This window comes from Marmota flaviventris, chromosome 12 (assembly GCF_047511675.1).
Source record: "Marmota flaviventris isolate mMarFla1 chromosome 12, mMarFla1.hap1, whole genome shotgun sequence".
Lineage (NCBI taxonomy): Eukaryota > Metazoa > Chordata > Mammalia > Rodentia > Sciuridae > Marmota > Marmota flaviventris.
This window is the reverse complement of record NC_092509.1, coordinates 42,655,637-42,676,755: the sequence shown is the minus strand read 5'-3', so window position 1 is coordinate 42,676,755 and position 21,119 is coordinate 42,655,637. Positions and strand designations below refer to the sequence as shown.

The 21,119-nt window shown below is 37.9% G+C and overlaps 1 long non-coding RNA gene across 4 annotated transcripts in view; it reads left to right on the top strand.

Moving 5' to 3' along the window:
* Positions 1–568: 568 nt before the first annotated feature.
* LOC114087154 (uncharacterized) overlaps positions 569–21,119 on the top strand; it is a 35,663-nt gene continuing 15,112 nt past the window's right edge. For 2 of the 4 annotated variants that reach the window (XR_003581752.2, XR_003581751.2), the window contains exons 1-3: positions 2,184–2,473; positions 11,308–11,443; positions 12,103–12,201. This is a non-coding gene — a long non-coding RNA (uncharacterized lncRNA). Of the gene's footprint in view, positions 672–1,731; positions 1,949–2,183; positions 2,474–11,307; positions 11,444–12,102; positions 12,202–21,119 lie in introns of those variants that run through there. The other 2 variants (XR_011709250.1, XR_011709249.1) reach the window with 2 other exon arrangements.

The window sequence follows — 21,119 nt, the reverse complement described above, 5'->3', positions numbered from 1 at the left end:
TTGCAAATTCATTGCATGTGAGTTTAGATTTTGTGTGTGTGTGTGTGTGTGTGTGTGTAGTGTTGGGGCTGGAACACAGGGCCTTTTGCATGCTAAGCAAGTGCTCTACCATTAAGCTACATGTCCATCTTCTAGTTAGGTTTTAATAAATCTTCCTATAATTTCACACAAAACTTACCTAATGAAGAAGAAAAAGTCTAGGGGATGGAGATGTACTGCACTTTTCTAGAAAGTTCAATGTCCTGGGTTCCACTCCAATCCTGCAAAAGAAGAAGGAGGAGGAGGAGGAGAGAGAAGAAGGAAGACCAGAAGGAAGAGGAGGAGGAGGTCAAAAGTCAAGAACATGTCTGTGGTTTCTTACCCACTTATTGTCTAGCAACATCTGTAAAGCCATTTGCTATTCTAAGTAATGAGCATAACAACCCCTGTGACCTGGAATTTCTTTTTTTTTTTTTTTTTTTGGTAAACCTTAAACACAGACATCACAACACAATATAACCAAAGATGAGAGTTTGGGAGGCTATTGCTTATCTTTGCTTCATCTCAAATTTATCTTAAGTTCCAGATGCAGATTACATCTTTTCCATTTAACATGACAGTCTTGAACATAGAGATGGTGTTGCCAACCCCATGGTCTAATGGAACATCGGATTGCTTGCTGACAAAAAATTGTGAGTAGGTTTGTAAGAACCGCTCAACAGGGTAGCAAATACCATATTGACTTTTTGTGTACAAGGCTCCAGTTTCTGATTTCTTGAGTGCCCAGGGAAGGTTATTGCCATTGGAAATGAAAGTTTGATTGATTAGAACAGAGATGTGCCTTTTAAAAGATTGAATTGCTGGCCTTAAAGGACCAAATTCAACTCTCAAGAGGGAGGCTGCCCTTCTAATTTTATTTTCTCCCTAGGCAGTTGTGACTCTTTTCTCATGGCTTGAAATAACATATTGTGGAAGATCACAGTGTGTGAATAGAATTGTGTGAACTCTCCCTCAGGCCTAGGTCTAACAATTATCATCTATTAGCAGAAAGGGATAAACTAAGAAGTTCCACAAACTACAAGCAAAGTAAAAAATGTTTTCTCTCCTCAAATGACATCCGCAGGGGTGTACATTTATGGGGGAAAGGTTTAAAATTGAAGAGTGCTTAGTAAAAGATTTCCAGGCTGGGCGGGTGGCCCCCTGAATGCACTAGTACAGTTTGGATGTGAAGTGTCCCATAAAAGCTCTTGTGTTAATAAAAGAGTATTCAGAGGCAAAATGATTGCTAGAATCATTACAGCTACCCCCAGCTGTAACCTAATCAGTCCTTCTTAGTCTGTATGGACTGGGTGGTAATGTTAGGCAGGTGGGGTAGGGCTAGAGGAAGTGGGTCTCTAAACATGTGTCCTGGAAGAGTGCATCTTCTCTGTAGTCCCTTTCCCTACTCCTCTCTATGCTTTTAAGCCCCACCATGAGATGAACAGCTTGCCTCCCCTGGACCCTTCTCCTATGATGTTCTGCTTCCCCTTGGGCCTAGAGCAATGGAGTTGGCCATCTATGGACTGAAACTTCTGATACTGGAAACCAGAATAAACCCTTTCTCCTCTGAGTTTCTCTGATTGGGTATTTTTGTCACAGCTACGCAAAGCTGACGATGCCACACACCAAACCACTAACCAGAAATGTCACTTCAGTGTCCTGTCTGATTGGCATGTACCACAAATGTTGGATATTCTCTTGAAGCAGGCTTTAGGCTGCTAAACTGAAGCACTTCTTTTTCGTGTGTCTATTCTCTGTGTCCCTGTCCCTTCTAAGTCAAAATCTAAGTGGCTTAAAACCAAATGGGAACCTCATCTCACTCAAAAGAAAACTGGATACTCTGAGATGTTCTAGCCAGTAATTATTTTGACTCAAATTTCTTTCTCAATCAATTATAAACTAGGACTTGCCTAACAAGATGAACCACTTGGTAAGACTGCTTTTGTTTAAAAAAATTATTTAATGTATATGGTTTTGACTAGATAAAATATGCACATGAACAGAATTCAGGAAGTGTAGAAAGTCTATAGTGAAAAGTTTCTCTCCTGCATCCCCCAAGGATCCAGCCTCCCTCTTAGAGGACATCTGCTTTTACCTATTTCTTTGTCTCTGCAGACAGTCTATGCCTATGCCCCCACCATGTGACACAGACACATATGTTATAGGTCCACCTGACTGTCATTAAATTCTTGTAAATCATACAAATAATTCTATACCTTATTTTTTAATCTAACAGTATTATCTTGAAGCTGCCTCAAGATTATACTGGGTATTGAACTCAGAAATGTTTTCTTTTCTTTTTTTTTTTAACCACTGAGCTACACCCCCAACCCTTTTTATTTTTCATTTTAAGGCAGAGTCTTGCTAATTTGCCTAGGGACTCACTAAATTGCCAAGGTTGGCCTCAAACTTATGATCCTCCTGCTTCAAGCCTTCCAAGTTTCTGGGATTACAGGTGAGTACCACTGCTTCTGGCTTGCTTCATTCTTTTTAACTACTATGTATTATTCTGTTTTATGGATGTGCCCTAATTGATGCAGTCAGTCTCTTACTGATGGACTTTCAAATTGTTCACAGTATTTTGATAATGCAAACAACTCTGCATCTTTTAATAATTTCACATGTCTGTGAATATATTTATAGTTTAACTTTCTATAAGTGGATATGACATCTTGTTTTTAATTTTAATTAATGATATGCTATCTGAATTTATTGATGCTTTTATTTATTTCACTATGTGGTCTGTATTTTCTTTTTCTTTTTTTCTGTTGATGTGAAAAATCTTATGACGATGAACATCACTGGAGATTCATTTTTACATGTAATATAATTTATGTAATACCTCTATTTCTTTGGTCATCATTCTTTGACTCCTTATTATAATCAATGTGAAAATTAGTAATTTCTCTTTATGCCCCCCAGCCTTCCTTCAACTACCTGATCTTATTTGATTTTCAGTATTTTCTTAGTGTTTATATTTAAATAAATTAATTGATTTATCGTTACTAATGCATGGCTATAAAAGATAAAGAAGTATCTAACAGTGCCTTCCTCTTAAAAACTTCCTTTCCTCTGAATTTTGTTATTTATGTAATGTTTCTGTTAGGAAATCTTTCTTTCACTTTCATGCCCAGTAGTTATGTCTTGGGGTTGCTATTTGGCAGAATGCTCTTCCTAGAATAAGATGTGCCACTTAAAATTTAAATTCAAGTCTTCAATTGATTTTGGATCTCAACAATACACCACGTCTATTTATCATTTTTCTCTAATCCTTTGCAACTCTTGTTTTCACTTTCTCACTCTGTGGTCCTGTCCATAGATATGTGTCCCACAGAGTCTGTTTTCCTTTGGGCTGCTTCCTAAGTCACCTTCAGATTTCTCCCATCATTTCACTCACTCTTCCCTTATAACCTCGCTTTCAACTCTTGTGTTATAAGTCAGCAGCTTCATCTCCTTTGTGAGTTCATGGTGACATACATGGTCCCAGTTTTTATCTGGTCTGTGGCATCACTTTTGGATGATACTTTTTATCATCTTATTCCCCTTTTCGCCCCATATTTCTTTCGCCTTGTCTTTTGTAGTGTCTTTGTTTAACTCCATGGTCATTGCATCTGGCTATCACTCATCTTCGTTTGGGTGGGCTTCCTGGTCCAGTATTGCAGGTAATGAATGTGAGGCAGGAGTCAAAGCCATCTAATTCATTGTGAATTTCCTCTTAACAGAATCCCACATATGAATGAGCGCCTTTTCTCTTTTCCTCATTGCCTAGAAGAGATTGGCAGCTGCATTGCTATTGGCCATGCAGAGTCCCTGGCCTTTACTCTCCCTCAAGTATGGATGGGATAAAGGTGATTCAGCTTTGCCTGTCACGTTTCTGGAGGAAATAGGAAATGGGACAATTATATCTTTATTCTGTCATTTAAATATTGAAAGTCAAAAGGTTTGATCACATGAATAAAAGACCAATGGTCCTGAGGCAAAATGAACCACCCCTGTCACTGACTAGCTATGCAACTTTGGGCGAGTCTTTTAACCTTTCAGACTATACTTTGTTATCTGAGAGAATAATAAAGGCAGTGTAGCCTGACTTGGGAGATTATTCATGGTATTATTGTGGGGAATAATGGCAAAATATTGTGAAAGTACATTAACACATGTATTAACTTGTGTTGTTGTAATAAACAACTTCAAAATCTCCCACATAAATGTGAGAAAATTAAAATTATTATTAATACTAATTTTTAAAAATTCATCAACTTAATTTTTTTTTTATACTGGGATTTAACCCAGAGGTGTTTTCTCACTGAGCTACATCCCTAGCCCTTGTTATTTTTTATTTTGAGTCAGGGTCCTCCCTAAGTTGCTTAGGGCCTTGCTAAGTTGCTGAGGCTGGCCTTGAACTTGTGCTCCTTCTGACTTAGCCTCCCCAGCTGTTGGGACTACAGGCATGCATCACTATGCCTATCTCCAAAATCCATCAATTTGTAATGCCTATTAGTGTTGGTTTAAAACTTTATAACTCTCAGCATGAAGAAGTTTATGACAGAATTTTACTTTTTCCTTCCTTCCTTCCTTCCTTCCTTCCTTCCTTCCTTCCTTCCTCCCTCCCTCCCTCCCTCCCTCCCTCCCTCCCTTTCTTATACTGGGGATTGAAACTAGGGTCCTCATGCATGTATGCTAAGCAAGCACTTCATCACTTAGCTATATCCGCAGCCCTCCAATAGGACATTTCAAATCTTAAAAAGTTGGGGCTGGGGATGTGGCTCAAGCAGTAGCACGCTTGCCTGGCATGTGCGGGGCGCTGGGTTCAATCCTCAGCACCACATAAAAATAAAATAAAGATGTTGTGTCCACCCAAAACTAAAAAATAAATATTAAAAAATTCTCTCTCTCTCTTAAAAAAAAATCTTAAAAAGCATCTGCCCTTCCAAGAAGTTATATTCAGTTTTACAGAGGCCTAAAAAACCTACCCCTCACAGTTTTTATTATTCATTTTTATCACCCTTTCTTCCTTATTTCTTCAGCTCTAAAATATACTCTCCATTATTTGAAGGAACCTTTTAAATTTAAAAAATAACTTATCTTAGAATTTATCAGCAATATCTCAAACTCAGCCTGAGGGAACATGCTAAAAAGGCCTCCATGTGCTTGCTCTAATTTGGAGTTCTCAAAGAATACCTTCATTAGGACTTAAACTTGATTCAGTTTTACTTTGTATCTGCGGCCAAAAACACTAATGAAGAATTTCCTAGCACCCTCTCACTCTAGAAAATGAGTTTTTTCTAATTTTTAAAGAGCAAGAATATTGGGCAAAAAATATTATTTTTTTGAGAGAGAGAGAGAATTTTTAATATTTATTTTTCAGTTTTCGGTGGACACAACATCTTTATTTTATTTTTATGTGGTGCTGAGGATTGAACCCAGCGCCCCACACATGCCAGGTGAGTGCGTTACCGCTTGACCCACATCCCCAGCCCCCAGTTGTTTTTAAACTATCCTTTAGTCCATGCTTCCTTGATCTGGGTATTTCAAATATCAAAAAAAAAAATATGTCCCTAAAAATGTACAAGATGTCTCACTGGGATTTATGAGGATTGGAGAAAAGTAATGGGGACAATAGTGATGAAGTCAATATCAGAATTTAACATTTCTTTGAATTAGGATGTGCCAGGCATTGTATTAAGCATGAATTACTGCATGCAATCCTCCTCCCATGTATTAACTTGTGTTGTTGTAATAAACAACTTCAAAATCTCTGTGGAGTAAAACCACAAATAATAATTTGAGACTTTATTAGGGCTGAGGGTCAGCTGTAGCTCTGCTGTGCTGGAATAGGCTTTGGAAACCAGGTTAAAGCTACACTCTGGGGCAATGAAAGGGCTGGTAGAAACTTGTAATGCCTCTGAAATCTTCTGATTTCATAATAGACATCCTATCCATTTTTGTACCATTAGCCAAAGAAAGTCCAAAGCCAAGTCCAAAGCCAATGGGGTGAAGAAGTACACTCCTCTACCATGAAGATTGGCAGAGGCAGAGAGAGGACAAATACTTGTGAATAAAGAAGGCAATCTGCCCCCATTTCCTCTTATTGGGGAGAGATATTTTCACCTCTCCCCTCAAGATGATCAAACTACCAGGCACTGAGCTTTGAAATAATGCCTGATTGCTGTTCTTATTGATTCAGAGATGTTTCCCCCAAACACCTGACATAGTCCAATGGTGGAGTGGGGACACCTTATTGAAAAACAGGAAGAATGGGAGGCACCTGCCAGTCATTGGCTTATAGCAATTCTTATATTCCATAGAGCAAATCACATAAGCTCTCACCCTGATGGATTCATCCCAGTTACATTTTCTGGGACTAACTTCTCTATTCAATAGCTCCTCCATTCATTATCCTTTTTTCTGAAGCTGGGTTTGGCAAATTTTCTATTTGTGGCTATCTTGGATTGCTTCACAACTGTAGAAGATTGGGGACTGTAGAAGATTTTATGACTTTAATAATTATAGTCTCTTCTAATCCAGGTTGGTGGTGCTTTTAGCTGTACATGTCCCTATATAACTGTTTTTGTTTTTAATCAATTTGAGTCCAGTCATCTCCATATAAGTCAATATCCACACCATAGCTTTTTGAGAAATACCTCCATTTGTAGATTTTATTGTAAGTACTTTGATCTTATTGTACTTCAGACAGAATATTCTCTTAGTCTCTTCTGCTTGAGCCCTTTTGTCTAACTGGAATAATTTTCTGAGGGTCATACTAGTATAATCAGAAGGCTTAACAATGGGTCTATTTGGATCTGAGACCAATCTCATGATTCCTAGCTGCTAGAGATGAGAAATAGTTTTTATTTTCAACTCTAAAATGCCTTGAATTTCTGGGACATTAATGTAGCTCTACTGGACTTATCTTGGCTCTGAGATCACGAGGGCTGATGGAAGTGTGCAGAGCCTCTACAAACCTTTGCTCAGATGAGGCAGATAGCTCCTCCACTCACACCCCATCTTGACAAGTCACATGGCCAAGCTCAAATCAGTGAATTTATTAGGGAAAGCTGGAAAAGAGGGGAAGGAAATGAATAGTTATGAACAAATAATATATAAGTTCCATACCTCTTGAGCTAGATACGTTATAACTCTCTGAATCTAGAAGGAAACTGAGGCAGAGAGAGGTGGAGTACCTTGTCCACAGTCCTACAGCTCCTTCGTATGCAGCTAGGATTTTATTCTAAGGAGTCTGACTCCATGATGATGAATTATTTCTCAGATTCCTTCCCTAGAGTTCTTATTTTTATGAAATTGTCCATGACCTTTTGTCTAAAGTATCAATAGCCATTAATGAAAACAATTTTAGGAGAGGACTCAAATATGGCAACATTAAAGCTTTGTAAAATGATGTTATGTCTTCAAGAAAGAATTCACTAAATCAATGCCAGTTGTAACCTGCGAGATCATAAAGCTCAATGCAGGAACATTGGAAGCATGAAGGTGATTGAGTCACGGTGGGTTCAGTAATTGGTTCCCTTCACAGGACTTCTCAACTTCCTCTGAATTACTATGCTGTAATTTACCCAGAACCTGAGAATATAAAAGCCTAAGTTGTCATATTGTGAAAGGCGTTCAAATTCCTGAATCTTACACCCAAATAAGGAAATCTTTCAGGATTTGTCTTGAAAGTTTTCTCATTATCAGCCTAAGACTCTGGATTCACAAGGAGCCCAGCTCATTAAATACCATAGTCAGGACAACAGCTATTAAAGCCACATGTTCACACCTCCATCACAGGAAAGTGATGAAATTCCAGATGAGGTCTCCTCCTCCTCCTTGACATTTTATTCTTTTCCTACACTATGTCTTCAGAAGTAGGTCTGATTTGCCAGGAAGAAGAATTTCCTGAAAATTGCTGGTCTCCAGAAAGACACAGAACTTAGACTTAGAACTTAATTGCAGCTCTCAGATTAAATGAAGCTAAAGTAAGTCAAGAATAGCATTGAGAAAAGAACCTTATAAACGCAGCTGACACTCTGAATGACTTATACAGAAAAGAAGTGACAGAATCATTGCATAAGACTCTGATCTTCTGATGGCCCTTCCCTCTAGGACTAATCCAGACTCCAACACAATAGTGTGTTCAATCCAACATCAGTCTTGATTATAAGTATACTAAATGTGCTTACTTTCTAGATGTTCTTGCCTTAGGATACTGAAAATTTGGAGGAAATTCCTAAAGACATCTATGGGGATACCATCAATTATGGTTTAGCTGTTAAGTGTCCCCCAAAAGCTCATGTGTGAGACAATGCAAGAAGATTGAGAGGTGAAATGATTGGGTTATGAGAGCCTTAACTTAATCAGTGAATTAATACCCTGACAGGGATTAACTGAAGGGTAACTGTAAACTGGTAACTGTAACTGAATGGTAACTGTGGATGGAGGAGATGAGTCATTGGGGCATACCTTTGGGTTATATATTTAGTAAGCTGAGTTTATTCTTTCTCCGCTTCCTAAGTGCAATGCCCTGAGCCACTTTCTTCCACCACACTCTTCTGCCATGATGCTCTGCCACACCTCAAGTCCCAAGGAATAGAGCCTGCTATCTATAGACTGAGAATTCTGAAACCAAATAAATTTTTCCTCCTCTAAAATTGTTTTTTAGTCACAGCAGCAAAAAAAAAAAAAAAAAAAAAAAAAAAAAAAAAAAAAGACCATCTGCTTTTGGTGGGAGTAGGAACTGAGAATTCTATGACCCTCAGGACCTCTGTCTAGACATCTGGTTTCAGGGAGCTGGTTCTGTACTCCCTAAATCAGGGCTGGAAGAATGAGAGATCCACAGAATATCTACTGCCAATGAGTGAGGGAGAGTCTGGTGGCATGGCTCATGCACTGGGAATTTTTCCAGAGAAAAGTGAGGAGGTCCCAGTGATATTTGACCATAAATTGGTGTACGCTTTCTGTGTAAGCAGCAACCTTTCCTAAGAATTTCCTCACCCTAACGAGTTGATAGGCTAACTACCACACTGGACAATTTCCAGTTCTTAGCTTAAGATATAGAAAGTTTACTTCTCATTCAGGTCATAATCTGATTGGATATTTCGTAGATGGCCTCCCATGCAGTGATTCTGAGACCCACGATCTTTCCATCTAGGGGCTCTGCCAGCTTTTGGAACTTCAGGGTTCTTCACTGGAGGATTCTGAAAGTGGTGTCCCTTGGATTACTCACATTTAATTGTCAATCACAAAACTCCATTTATAACTGTGTTATGGTGTGGATCTTTAATATCCCCTGAAAAGTTCAGATGTTAGGCAATGTAGAGATGTCAGAGTTGAAATGATTAGATTATAAGAGCTATAACCTCATCAGCTGATTAATCTATTGATGGATTAATAATTTAAATGGAATTCTGGGTGGAAACTATAGGCAGGTGGTATGTGACTGGAGGAAATAGGTCACTGGGGATGTGCCCTTGAGGATTATATCTTATCCATGGTTCCTTGCTTTCTGTCTTTGCTTCCTGAATGCCATAACTTGAGCAGTTTACCTCTGATATGCCTTTCTGCCATGAGAATCTGCCTCTCCTCTGGCCCAGACCAATGGAGTGGGCCAACCATGGACTGAGACCTCTGAAACTGTGAGCCCCCAAATATACTTTTTCTCCTCTCAGCTGTTCTTATCTGGTATTTTGGTCACAGTGAAGAAAACATGACTAATACAAACTAGAAGTTATGCAATATAGTCTTCCCGAGTCTTCAAAGGGAAAATGAATGGGCTTAAAGAACACACTAGGAAGACCTTAAGACCTCTGGGTGCAAAAACCCCTCTAGGTGAGAAGCTAGGGATGTGCTGATACTGAGAACACAGCTGTTAAGTCAAGTGGTTTCTCTGCTTTTAGCAAAAGAAATTTGAAGTCCTTGGTATCTGGTACAGAACTCTTCACAATCCAGCCCCAATCTCCCTTCCCAGTTCCCCCTCTTGCTGCTCATTACTCAGCTTGCCTTCCCTGCCCCATGCACTTCACACTCTGGTCAACTTGAACTGCTGGCTATTCTTGGAATGTGTCACATATGTTCACACCTTTGGGCCTTTGTAAATGTTGTTTCCTGTCTGAAACACCCACGCTTTCCATCCACCACAGGAGCCAGCTCAGAAAGCTGTTTTCTAAAAGTAAAGCTTTGCCTGGACTTCCTCCCCCAGGCAGAACTCATTACTGCCTCCTTCACGATCCCACGACATTCTCCATGCAATGCTATCATAACTTTCTGTGTTGAATCTTTTTTATTTGCTTTCCTAGATGTTTCTCCCCCATGCTGTAAAATGTTGGAGGAAACAATTAAGAACCAAGTCAAGAATCAGCCATATTCTTGAAAATATAGTAAAAAACCTGAGTTTTCTTTATGACAAGTTGAAAGCTACTTCGAAATATGTTCTAGATGCAACATTCATCCCTGGAGAAATATAAAACCTAAAACTAAAACAACTTTCGTGAGGTCAAGAGAGTTGTGATACTGTGTGCTCTGCCACCTCCCTCCACAGTCCTAGTTCAGATATACGGGAAAAGGTAAAATTGATTTCAGTAGGATCTGTGATGAAATACAGTCCCCACACATTTACATGGAGAAAGCCCTAAGCTTTGGAGAGATGCAGGGAAGAAATAAACTTCCATTAACATTTCATTACCTGGCCTAGACCAAGAGCCACCTTCCATAGAGAATGCTCAAAGCTCTGAGCTGAAGCTTACTTTGAATTCTTCTTTCCCAATAAATGAGCCTGAATTTCCACCTTTCCAAAGTCAACCCAGACAGCTACAGTTCAAAAGAAAATTTTTCCATTACCATAATGGATTGCAATAAAAAACATCAGCTCAGCCTCTTCCTCATCATCTCGGCATTTATGGCTCTAAGCTTCGTAACTCTCAGAGTGAAATGAATTCACCTTTTATTCAGAGTTTTTAATTTTCTGCACTTCTCATTTCACATGTTTGTGCTTATGCAAGCTCACAATCTCTCTGGTTCCCTCTCTCCTGGCTCTGATTTCCCCAATGCCTCAGGCCAGACCTTCTAAGACAAACTTTCCTAGCAGTCAATGCCATGGTGATTGCTCCCAGGACTGTTAAAAATAGACCCTGTTCCGCTGCTCTAACCCTTAAAGAATAAGAGATGAGATCATTTTCTGCTTGGAGAGTGGATCCAGACAGTGAGTGATTGGCATCAGTGCATTGACTGCAACAGGAACAGGTGTTAAAGTGACTTCTCCCATCCTATTAAATATCCTTTTCATACATTGATTCACAGACTTGTTTCCATTCTCATGACTGAATGGGCAACCCTGTAATTTGTCGGCTACATCCATTTTTTTCCACCTCCTGGCAACAGTTTCGCTTCAGTTTCTGCCAAGATTCCCTATTGTCTCCATAAGTTTCTGCCCAAGGTGAGTGATAGAAGGATGCTCTTATGAAATTAAACAGCAAAAAGCACCAGGCATGTAATTTAACAGGACTAGCAGGCAGTGACACCAATCTGTACTTTTACTTGAATTTTGGTAATGGGGATTTTTCCCAATGCTTTTCAAGTGCTTTCTGACAATAGCTTAAAGTTACTACAACTTAAAGTTTCAGAAATGACCCTAGGACAAAATCCAGGGTGGGTCTGGGAGATGCATCAGAAGAGATCCTAAAACGAGGGTACTGCATGCTAGAAATAAGCAAAGAATTAATTAATTTCCTTTCACATCTTTTTGCTATTGTGTTATATATTTAGAATAAAAGGTGTGGTGACCACAAAAGTCATTCACACCTGGGTAAGTTCTCTGCTTGCAAACATCCTGCTAGGAACATCAGGATAAGAAGACTCTTTAGCTTTAAGCCCCCACACTGGGCAAAAGAGGACAGCACTGAGATTGAAAAAATTGTTTATTTTAGAGAGACCTGGATCCGAATTTCAGGTTTAACAGTGAACATCTCTCTGACTTTGAACAAATTATTTAACTTATTGAGTTCTTATTTTTTTCATCAGCAGAGTGAGGAAATTGAATTAGATAATCTTCAAGGTCACAGCTAGTTCTCGTCTTCTGTGCTTGTCTTTTTCTAGTCCGTATGTCACATCATCTGGAAAATCAATTCTGCGGCGTTACTCTCCCCAACTATGACACTGGAAAATGGCAACAACCATGAAACGGATCCCTCCTTGGTTTGTCTTAATATTTTCAATTTTGAAATCCGTGCGAATATGTGTGTGCCTTTGTGTGGGATATGTGTTTGTGCAAGGTGTTAAATTTGATTAAAATAAACCTTAAAATCGGATGTAGGTGTAGCTCTGTGGCTGAGTGCTTGCCCAGTAAGTGGGACATCCTGCATTTGATCCCCAGGATGCATGCACATGTACACACACACACACACACACACACACAACCCCAAACCACTATACAAAGTATCAAAGTCAAGCTATTGTGTTTGGAAGAACAAACATCCAGGATCCATCTGAAAACAACATAGCACTTTTCTTTCTCTCCTTTTTTTCCCCTCTGCCCCTCCCCTTCTCATATCTCACTTTCAGAATCTATTCTTGTATTTTGTTTTCAGACCCCTCCAGACTAGGGCACCTGGGTCTTCTCAGGGAAGGTTAGGGAGAGGGGCAAGTTTGCCTGGCTGGAAGCAATGCTCACCTGAAGCAAGGGCAGCTAGTGATGACACTCAAATGGACAAAGCAGTTTTAAGTTTGAGGCTGCCAGACTTAGAAGTTATTCTGAGGAAGATTCTTCAGTGCTGCCTCCTCCTTCCAGGTTTTGGAAGCATTTTGGTGTTTGCAGTATAAATTTCAGCATGTAAAATTGTTTTATTTCTAAACAATACTTTTGCAAATTTTAGTCTTTTTCTTTTTAAATACTAGAGATTGAACCCAGGGACTCATGCCTTCAGCCCTTTTTATTTTATTTTATTTTGAGACAATGTCTCACTATGTTGCCCAGACTGGCCTCAATCCTCCTGCCTCAGCCTCCTGAGTAGCTAGGATTACAGGCCCGTGCAATCACATCCAATAACTGGTTTGTACTTAGATTGCTAGAAATTCCTTATATTCAAATTTCAAGTAATAGACATTGTTTTTATTTAGTTCTATTTTATAACAAAGTGACAACAGAAAAACCATTTTTAGAATAGGAATCTAAAAAATTTCATGATACAGTTTCAATCTAATGTTCTGTATTACCTTGATTTATACTACTGGCCCACAGTGGTTAGTCTACTAGGTCTTCTAACTGATTTTTTTTTTTTTTTTGTATGTGTGTGTGTCTAGCAGAGTGCTAGGTGTCGTGGTGCATGAAGGGATATGAGGTAGAGATCCAGCTTGCAGCTAAACTGAGCTTGCACTGGAAATGAGGTGTGGCTGGGAATGAAGGTGTCTACTGGCTGGAGGTCCTGAGGACTCCAGGAAGCAAACACAGTCCAAACAAAGATGCAACCTGATCTGCAGAGCTGACCCAGAGATACATCCTCACTTACAAGTCAGATGGGGAGATTTTGAATCTGTCATTCTTGATTTTTTTTTTTTTGGTTGCCATCCAATGAAGTCATATCCTGCAAAAAATGTTTTCCTAAGAGAACACATAAAATATTGAAGGCACAAGGAACAGAACTCAGGGGCCTAATCCAGTGAGAATGACCGGTAGGAATGACAAGCATCAGGGTAAGAAGCAAGTGTGCTCAGCAGATGTGATGGAGGTGACAGGGCTGGCTGGCCTTATTGGTAGCTGTGCTTGGGGAAATGCTTAGTGGAGGCAGCCTGGGGACATGTAGTGGAGGCCATCTTTGCCAGGGATTATGGTGTTAGCAGTGGCTGAGTACTACAAAAAATATTAATGTATGCTGGAGACACAACCTGAAGACCCCCAGAAATATTTAGGGCTGGGGTTACTGAATGTAAGGTGCAGGTGAAGACAAGAAGCACCCAAAAGATATGATTTTAGTTTGTTCTCCTGGAGTTTGTAATTTAGTTGGAAAAGCAAGACCTTCATTCATACCCGAAAAGCTAGGACTGATAAAATAGAGAATGTGAGGGCTGGGGTTGTGGCTTGGTGGTAGAGTGCTCGCCTAGCATGTGCGAGGACTTGGGTTTGATCCTCAGGACCACATAAAAATAAATAAATAAAATAAAAGCATTGTGGCCAACTGCAACTAAAAAATTAATATTAAAAAATACAGGATGTGAGTAAGTGCTAGACTGTTCTTGAGATTATATTCAGTCCAATCACACCTTCTTTGAGAAGGTGGTAGAATTTGCTATGACCTTAAAGTGAGTGGGATTTGGGTGGGTAGTAATCCTTCCAATAGTGGTAAGAACTGAAGGCCAGCAATAAAACTTTTTTTTTTACAAGCACATGAGTTTTTGCTGTATGCCATAGACTATCTTAGGAATTTTCTGTCATGTGTGGATAATCCTCAGAACAACTTGTAAGAAGCTTTTATTTTTACCATTGGACAGAGGTGGAAGTTGGAGATTCAGATTAGGGGATCTGCCTGAGCTCATATAGTGAGTGAAGGGGGAGCTGACTGAAGGGTAGATGGCAGATAGTTCTCCTTCTTGACAAGAGCAAGAAAAACGAAAAACAGGGATAAGGATATGACACAACATGTAGAAAACCTTCAAAGCCATGCCAAGAGGTTTGTATGCAGTTTTGTAGGTGAGGGGAAGTGACTAAAGATGTTTTCAGAAGACTAGTATTTATTGTGGTTGGGCAAATTCATCAGGAAGTAAGACAGGAAGAACACGAAAATAAAGGCAATCTAGCCAGAGGGTAAAATGAGTAATCCAGGCCTATGGAATAAAGAGGAATGACTTGAACATTTGAAAGAAAGAAAGAATGGGTCTCAGTGATGTGGCTTTCTATGTGGGGGACCAGATTCTGGCAAAGGTGGGCTGAGCTCTAATCCAAGCCATCAACAGCAGCTAGAGATTCCCAAGTCCACCAAACTGGAAATGAAAGTCAAGCTCAAAAATGGCAAGCGGACACTGGGCAGGATCAGATGGGCTGGTGCTAAAGCTCTCTGTGTGATCCCAGAGTCTTCTTTAAGTCCAGTCAGGGTGTCAGAAGAACAGGACACTCTTGTAAACTGGAACCAGAGCCCTAAGATGTCTAGGGATGACAGAACAGAAACTAGGTCAGGGATTTCATTTGTCCCTTCTCTAGACAAGGAGACCAAGGGAAGCAATCAGCAGCTAAACCACTTAGAATTATAGTTTTAACTATAATTTAGTGGAGTCTCAGTCTTTAAATGTGGTTAGGTCTCATTTCACGTATGTGGCACCCCTGAGTTGTAACAGTAAATGAACTACAGTATCCCAATTCTCATCATCCTGGAGAGTGCACGTGTTTAAAATTGTCTAATGTTAAAATGCGTCATTAATTTATTTTCCAGTGTCTAGGTTGGAATATAACTATGTGATATATATCAAATGAATTTCATGGCTACAGTCCAAATGTAACAAATGAATCATTTAAGACTATCCGCATATTGGTGATGCCAAATTTTTCATTTTCTTCCATTTTATAAATGCATCATATCTCGGCTCAAAATCAATCTATTAACCTTGAAAACATTTGGAGCTGGAATGAAGGTTCACAGTGAACTTTGCGACCTTCCACGTGATATTAGTCATATTTAGCAATTATTATTGGCTTTGAGTAATGAGGAACCATTTGAGACAGGAACAGCCACGCGGCACTTACCAATCAAGGAAACTTCAGAGACCACAGGGAAAATGAAGAGCATGCAAAATCAGGATTTTTAAACCTTGAGCCAGTCTGCCACAAAGCTCTTGTCTTTTTAAAATAGATTCAAACATCTTGGCAGCTATGCTGATAAATTGCACATAAAATACTCTAGTAAAATCTTTGTGTTATGAGATAAGGAATTCTGTTTAGTGGATTTGAAGGGCAAATCTGTGTGTGCCCTCTAAACCTCCAGTGGGGTGAGCCTGATGGATTTCCCAGGTGCCAGACAGTTCACTGCCCCACAAGATGGGAGGAACGACGAGGGTAGAAGCTTAGCAACATTATATTTTAAATTAAAGTTCAAGTAAATGTCTCAACTAAAATTGCCTTAGGAATTACATACATATATTATCCTCTGGGTGAATTTTATATTATATCAATTTTAACACAATATAAAACATAATGTAGATGCTTTTGGATTCATGACATGAAAGAATGGTTAATGGTTTGTCCATATGGGTTGTATGAAAATACTTCTCTTAAATTTTTCAGTCATGTTTTATGTATATTTTTCTTCTAAACCCACTAACAGTATGAAACTTGCTACCATAAGTGGAATATTTGTTCTCAATTATTTGTTGTGACCTTCCACATGATGATAGTCATATTTAGCCAGCCTTACTGTAAAAGAGCCTAATGTGATGGAATTTCAAAGTATTTCCAGTTATATTATTTTTTTATTTTTAAAATATTTCATACATGCAAGATCTATTTCATCTGCTGTCTTTCCCCCACCCTCTCTCTCTAATTTTATATTATCCACAGAAGAAACACTAGATCTATCTCTAATGTCAAATGAAAAATATCTTATATTTCCAGATTTAACTGAATGTTTTAAAAAGTTAATTTCCTAGACTTAGCTTAGGCTAACTTAAATAAGTACATTAACTTACATGTTCATTGTATTTAAACCCAGGGATGCTTTACCATTGAGCTACATCCCCATTTATTTTAATTTTATTTATTTTTTATCTTGAGATAGGGATTTACTAAATTGCTAAGGTTGGCCTCCTGCTTCAGTCTCTTTAGTTGTTAGGATTACAGGCCTGTACTACCATGCCCAGAAATTTTACATTAATTTAAAAATTATGGTTGAGGATGAAGCTCAGTGGTAGAGCACTTGCTTAGCATGCACAAGTTCCTGAAAAAGGGAAGTTAATTTAAAGATGATCAAACCACAATGGCAACTTGTGAAGTCTAGAAACTTAGGTCTAAAGATGAGCTATCTCTGTCAGAACAACGAAGGGATTACTTCAGTAATATATTCCATGATATATCCAGAGAAAGAAAGAAGTTAATAATGGCCTTCTGTCCCTGGAAATTCTTCCAAGTAATCTAGAATCCCAAAACATCATTCCTTTGAGTTGGGAGAGATTCTTGGAACCAGAAAATTTTCAACCAATTGTTTGAGAGAATTTAACCAAGTTCTTCACTTTCTCAGGCCTTAGTTTCCCTATCACAAGGATCACCTTTTTCTGAGTAGTTGTGGCAAAAGGAGTGGGCAGGCCCATCTGATATACTTTCTATGTGTCCCACAGAACATTTAATAAACCATTAGGTTCACTGTAAGTGCTCAATCTCTCTCAAATTAAAAATCCCAATTCCAACGAGACTCATTAGAAAATGTAAGGGGCCTCTACTTCTAGAAAGGAGACAAATAAAGATCTTTGAAGGTGATTACAAGAATGAACAATGGATCTAATCTATTGAGGTCACAAGATACATTGATTTCTGTCTCAGAAAAGGATATGGAAACCACAGTAGCTATAAGAATTTGCAAGTAGCTTTGAATCGTAAAGGATTAATCCTGGGTATACTAGTGGAAGTCCTGGGATAACATGAATTTGATTTTTCACAGTTCTCAGAGAAAACAATAGAGGATTAAATTATAAATTTGTCTGAAGTTTAGTGTTTTACTGGAAATATGTTTATTTAAAAAATAACAATTTACTTTTAGTTCTTTGTAATCAGTAATAAGTTTAGTGACAAGAAATGTAGTGTGTGTTTTGTTTAACCTCTTTAGCTGTTTTGAAATGTTTTGGTTTAACTAGCAAGTACTTTATTAATAGTAGTTTATCTCATGGATCTTTTAATGACTTGGCCTAAGAACAAAATTAAACTTCCTGAATTTGATTTTTCTAAAGCATATCTTCCAAACGCAATTGCCCTTTATGTCAAATAAGCCCTCACTGGCTTATAAGTCTGAAGTGATTTTTTTCCCCTATCTCATTATAGTTGTTCCAAGACTCTTGACATTCTCTAAATCATCTTTCACTGAGTACAAGAGGTCCATGAGGAAGTCAAGATCGATGATAGACTTCATCTCTCTTGAATTTTAATGCAAATGTCTGTTCCCCTAATCAAACAAAGGTTAAAAAAGGAAATCAAATTAGCTTATTACAAAAGCCAGCATAACTGAACTGACAAGAAAAATGCTTTCTGCATAAAAAGTCTTTAATCAATATCTTCAATAAGAATGTCACTGCAAAGAGGAGTTCATATGTGGTCAGTTTTAATCTGCAAATCAATATGTTCTTTTAAATAAATATTTGACCACAGCAACTCAATAAGGCATTGCCCATAAGAATTTCTTTCTTTAAACCAAAATGAAACAAAATTACAGCATGAAAGTAATGTCTGGAGCTTAACCTAAACTTGTGAGAGAATTCAAGGTTAGGGCCATTTAACCCCTAAATCATTGGATATTAAATATTCTCTTTAGTACCTTGTCTCAGGCATCAGTCCTCTCTGTAATTTAGCTGTTCAAATGTAAAATCATGTTTGAATTCTGATTACTTACCAGAGATAGATCTCAATGCAATTTCCTATTCTAGGTTTAGTTCAGTTATCTGAAATTACTTAATAAAATGATTTACATGCAATAGAGTCGAAACTTTGGCAGATTTTTAAACCAAGTCTACAAAAAAATGCAGTCATGTGGCAGATGAATTCTTATAAGTACCTTTTTATAGTGTTCTGTCAAATCCATATTCAATATCTATAATATCTGACTAGCACCTTTTACCTGCACTGTAGGCAGGTCGTTTGCATTGCTACCAATGTGACCTGAGATCTTCTACTTATTGGATGTGTGACCTTGGGTAAACCACTTAATTTTCCATACTAGAAAGTGTAAATATGAATGGTGTCCCCTTCAAAGGTATTTCAACATGTATGTAAAGTTGTTAACATAGTTCCTGACCCATTGCAAGTGATAATAGGTAACTTATTATTAATTATTTTTAATCAAACTGTGTTGGTTGAAATATAAAGAAATATAATTTGACACACAAATGCTAATTTCAGTCCAATACTAATGAAAAGAATGAACTAAAATATGTCTTGGAATAGCCTATAGACCACTGGAGAAGCTTAACCATAATCCATTCTGTTACCATCTCATTGATTTGCTTCCCCCCGCCCCCCGGCTTTTACCATAAATGAGATATTAAAAAATGCTTTTTAAAAATTCTCATTACCCCAAAACAATTTTAGAATATCACAATATCTTATTAAAGAAGTCCAAATAACCAAAATAAAGGCAATAACATTATTCCTGTTTCTGCATATAAAGTTATCTTAAACACTGAATGCATGACTTTTCTCCCTTGATTGCCCTTTATTTAATAGATAATTCCTTTTTATTCTTTCATAGGAATTTCTTTCTTAAAGAAGTTTTACCAGTTTCCTTAAAACACCTTGAGTTGCTTTATTTTGTTAGACAAGATCAATGAAGATGTAAAATGTATTTCCTTAAAAAACTATATACCGTTCTTATCTTTCTGAGATAATTTCAAAGTTTTTTTTGCATAAAGTAGGTAGTCAGTGAAACAAATAAGGAAAGTGCAAGGTAAATTTAGACATCAAAGTCTTCCTCTCTGCAACATTAAGAAGCCACTTGCTGCTGGGTTACTGCTCATTATTCTTAGGTGACCATATTAAGATTTCTAGAAGGGGGTTGGGTATGTAGCTAAGTGATAGGGCATTTATCTAGCATGCTTGAGCTCTGGGTTCAATTCCCAGTATTGAAAAAAAAATTTTAAGATAGTATCTTTGGAAAAAGTGCTTTGAGTGTTTGAACCACATTAGTCAATGTAAAACTAGTGCCCTTGAGCTCTTGAGTATTACAGACACTTCTCCAATGAATTATAAAATATTTTAATTAAAATATAATGTTTTTTAATGAGACTCTTCTGATCTACGAGGATACCTAATTTAGGGCCATACATACATTGGCATTATGACTTTTTAGATGAAGAAAAGTAATGATGATGACCAACACATGTGCAATAATTTCAAGTTTTTTGAAGTGCTCTATTCAATCATTTCTCCATCTAATAGCTGACTTAACTGTCATAGGCATCTTTTTGAGATAGGAATTTGGTAATAAATGGAGAGATACTAGATTTCAGAGGAAGGATCCATTAAACCATTGAAATAAACAATTACACCCCTGACCTATACCCCTATAACATGAGAGCAATGCACAAGTGTGGGGAAAACTGGTTTGAAATTGTTTGGGTTCATTCTGGTTCCATCTCTAGTCCAACCCCTAGCAACCATCCCTCCATAAGTAGTAACATCCCACATCAAAGAGTTGCTGATTCTCCTTCTGAAGATAGCCTTCATTCTTCCTTGAATGCCTTTTCCTTGCTTTGCTCCAAAGGCATCTCTTTTAGTATCGCCCCCACTGTCTCTCGAATATGTAGCAACTTTCCTAATAAGTCTCTGTGTATGCCTTTGACTGGAGCATGTTGAAATTTTTTTCCATCACATAAGTCAAGAACACCACTGGTCCTGAGTCGAGTTCCCCCTTCTCTCTGGAAACTACTTGGACCCTTCTTCAGAGACATCTCTTCTTCCATGACACCATGAGACAAATATTATTATTCACATTTTACAGAGGAGGAAAACAAGTCAATGAGAGATCAGCTTGTGTCATAAGATCTGATCCCATAGGTTCAAAAAACTGTCAGAGTAAGATTTTAACCCATGTCCTTTAATTTTAAAGTTTAATTCCTTTCCGTTGTATAATATTGATGAAAATTTCTAATCTTTTCTTCTTTTGTATTTGAGAAAGTAGAGTATAACAGGGGCCAAAAAGAAAAGCTGATGCAATTGTGTTGTAGCATTTATAATTTTTCTTTTTTTTAGAAAATTTAAATTTTTAAACATATATTAATTATGTATATTAATGAGGTTCAGTGTGATATTTCAACACATGCATAGAGCAAGCATTGATCAAATCGAGGTAATTAGCATTTTTTCTCCTTCTCTTTATCTTGTCCATCCTTCCTTTCTTCCTTCCTTCCTTCTTTCCTTCCTTCCTTCCTTCCTT